The 3,518-nt window shown below is 53.9% G+C and overlaps 1 long non-coding RNA gene across 1 annotated transcript; it reads left to right on the top strand.

Annotated features, from left to right (window-relative positions):
* Positions 1 to 1,474: 1,474 nt before the first annotated feature.
* Positions 1,475 to 2,951, top strand: LOC115293302. The gene is made up of 3 exons (XR_003909480.1): positions 1,475 to 1,550; positions 1,647 to 1,938; positions 2,893 to 2,951. It is a non-coding gene; the product is annotated as an uncharacterized LOC115293302 (long non-coding RNA).
* Positions 2,952 to 3,518: the final 567 nt, after the last annotated feature.

Below are 3,518 nucleotides of genomic sequence, written 5' to 3'. Positions count from 1 at the left end.
CCAAAGTTTTCCACACCAGAACACAGGCCTTGGTACCGCCAGGCTTTCCAATTTTTCCAACAGAAAAATCCAGATTTTTATGTTAAATCCTAGGAAATTGTGGCAACTAATTCAGAGCATTTTTGCTCGAGGGATTTGATTCGTTCATGTGCTTCATTCATATCATCAGAGAATAACCCCTGACTTTTCCTTCCAGGGTTTTCCACGAGCTTCCCTCACAATGAGGGCTCAAGATGTCAGCTCCGTGGAGCCAAAGTGCCAGGTGGTGGCCGATGCTCACGCCCTTTGCGCTGCCTCCAGGCTGTGCAGGCCACCTGGGTTGCCTCATCCGTTTCCACAGAGAGGACCAGAGAGCTTTCCCCAGAGCTGTGCTCTGCCGAGTGCACACTGTCGCCAATACCACCGGCTTTGCCATCGCCCAGCCCCAGGTCCCTCTTCTTTTCTCAGCCATTTTCAGAGTCCTGAGTGCCAGCCAGAACATCCATGTCTTGGAGCCTTGTGTCAGTGGCTCCCAGAAGTGGCTTGGGAAGAGGGTGACATGGGGCCAGTACAGACAGTGCTGGTCAGTGAAAGTATGTCATAGAGTTTTTGATAAGTCACAATGTGAGCCAACCACACAGGAGCCCATGACAAAGGTGGCTCTAGGGGCACCCAGGTGGCTCAGTTGGTTAAGCATCCAACTCCTGATTTCAGCTCAAGTCATGATCTCAAGTTTCGAGCCCCGCATCAGGCTCTGTGCTGAGCCCGCTTGGGATTCTTTCCCTCTCTCTCTGCCCTTTCCCCTGTTTGTGCTTTCTCTCTTTCTCAAAATAAATAAATAAACTTAAAAAAAAAAAAGCTTTAGACATGGACTGTGGAACTAGCTCTGGACCAACTATGAAACCCACTGACAAACACACTGACCCAGCAGGCAGGCCCTTCCAGAAGGCCCACACATGAAAGCGTCAGTCAGAGGATATCAGGAAAGCCTGGTGGGTGGACATGGCATCAGGCAGCAAAGGAGGTAAACAGGGGCTTGGGACCCTCATTTCTTGGGCGGCCAGGTGCTGGGAAAATGGGGCATTGGGTTGACCATGGTCCCTGGAGGGCCCTAGGTTATGGCCAGAGATGTGTCCCTTCCCACTGGTTGGGGCCAGGTCCTCACCGCAGGTGGGGCTGGGGAAGGCAAGGAGGGGGTTGTGTCTGCACCTCTGAGGCAGCACACTCGTTACAAGGTACCGTCCCTTGACCACCTTCTTCTGTGACTCAGTCTGGCTTCACTCCGTTCTCATGGCCATCTTCAGAAATCCATTGAAGAGGAAGCACTCGTGAAGGTGCTCAGGGGAGTGACACACCACAGCCCCGCCCAGTTATGGTGGCGTGTGGGCATGGGGGGCGCGCTGAGGGCTGGGGCAGGGGCACGTAGTCGAACAAAACTATGGAGGCATGAATTTCATCCCTGCCAGATACCAGCTGCCTGGCCTCAGGGAAGCCACTTGTCTCTCAGAACTCCCAAATCCCTCCTCTGGAGAGCGGGGACGATGCTGATGGCTACATCCTGGAGCTGTCGAGTACGTGAGGGCTTTGCCTCCTGTCACCCAGTAGTCACTCAGTCAGGACCTCTTGTCGTTTGAGATAGGAAAGAGAACCCAGAATTTTATCTCCAGATGGCGAAGACAGTCTCTCAGCTTACATGTGAGGAGATGGAGGCCCAGAGAGGCAAATGTCCCCAAGCAAGTCGAGGGTGAGCCAGGACCAGGGCCCTCGTCACCTGGTGAGGCCAGGCCGTCCCACCACACCTCATCTGGAGAACAAGCCAAGACCCCACACCTTCCGGCACCCAAAGGAAAGCCTCTGCATCACACGCAGCTAGGAGCCAGGTGGCTGGCCAGAGCCCTGGGTGCCCACAGAGCCCAGGCACTGGGGCTGCAACCAGGGTCCTGTCCTTCCACAGATGAGGTAAACATGGTCTCCCAAGGGGGTCATTAGGAGCAGGGCTGGAGCCCGGGAGGGGTTCCCGGGTGCCACTGCCCTCTGGGCTCTGCTCAGATGGCCTCTGTAGCCCTTGCACTTTACGGAGCCATTTCGCTCACATCCATGACCTCAGGGTCATGGTCATGGTCAGCTCATCACACTGCTTTCACAGAGCTATAGATCAAGGCCAGGTCTGAAAGGGCTGGTACGCAAGGCATCCAGGCCCGGGCCACCAGGACAGATGGGGATAGCTCTGCCTGTGAACAAGCTGAGTGTGTAGGAGCTATGCCTGAGGCGTCTCATTTGCCACCTGAGGGCCCAACCTACCCCTACAGGAAGGTGGACCCCAGAAGAGCTAGATCTCCCCGGGCCAGGCAGAGCTACACAGAAGAATAAAGTGGAGGGGAACATCTTGTGACCCAAAGGCAGGATATGACTCCATAAACAAAACGCAACAAGATCCATAAGGAAAAATACTTTGATGTATTCGATTATGTACAAATTAAGGATGTGAGTTCACTGAGGAATGCTTTGAAGGAAGTTAATAGACTGGGGCACCTGGGTGGCTCAGTCGGTTAAGCTCCAGACTTAGCTCAGGTCATCATCTCACCGTTTGGGAGTTCAAGCCCCAAATCGGGCTCTGTGCTGACAGCTCAGAGCCTGGAGCCAGCTTCGGATTCTGGGTCTCCATCTCTCTCTGCCCCTGCCCCATGCACAAGTGCACTCGCTCTCAAAAATAAATAAACATTTTAAAAAAGAAAGTTAATAGACAAAAACTATAAGGGACGAATACGTAGAATTCCCATGAAAACACATGAGTAAGAGAGGTCCCTGACACATGGTCTCCAGGATCCTGAGCTCAGAGCCCCGGGGCCCTTCCCACACCCAGTCCCTGAGCCTCGCAGGTCGGTCCTCACCATTGGTGAATTCCACCTGCAGGTGCAGAGGTGATGCGTGGCGGCTGGCCCTGCAAACCACAGGAATAAAGGAAAAGTGAGGCCCTCTGAGGGTGTCTGTCCTGCAATTCCTAGGAGAGCGTGAGTGACAACAATCAGAGTGTGACCTTGCCCACAGACACGAGGCAGGCGCAGTCCACCCAGGACTGAAGACACTGCTCCCATGGCCTCTGATGGGTGCAGACGGAGCTGAATGAACTTGTCCCCGCCCGAGACACACGCTTGCTGGGACACCATCCATCAGCTCTTGGAAGTCAGTAAGCAAAGGGTGGGGGGGTCCAGTTAATAAGAGAACAGGCAGAATGTTGCAACTTCTCTCATGTTGGAAGGGACCAGACAGAAGGCTGATGAATTTCTAGATTGAAGACTTGGGGGCATTAGGGTCAGGGGGTCACTCAATCCATGGGCTGTCCTGAGAAGCCCTGGGGGGCTGTTGAGTTGGCGGGGGCATGGGGGGACCCCGGATGGGAGGACTCTGGAGCCCTAGGCCACGTTCCCCGGCCCGCATTTCTGGTATTTACTGGGTTTCTGCCCAAGATTGCTTTCAGACAAAGAGCTCTGCTGCTGTTAAAAAAAATAATAATAACTAAATAAAAGGAAAAGGAAGAA

This window comes from Suricata suricatta, chromosome 6 (assembly GCF_006229205.1).
Source record: "Suricata suricatta isolate VVHF042 chromosome 6, meerkat_22Aug2017_6uvM2_HiC, whole genome shotgun sequence".
NCBI lineage: Eukaryota > Metazoa > Chordata > Mammalia > Carnivora > Herpestidae > Suricata > Suricata suricatta.
The sequence above is the reverse complement of the archived record's forward strand: the minus strand, read 5'-3'. Positions and strand labels throughout refer to the sequence as shown.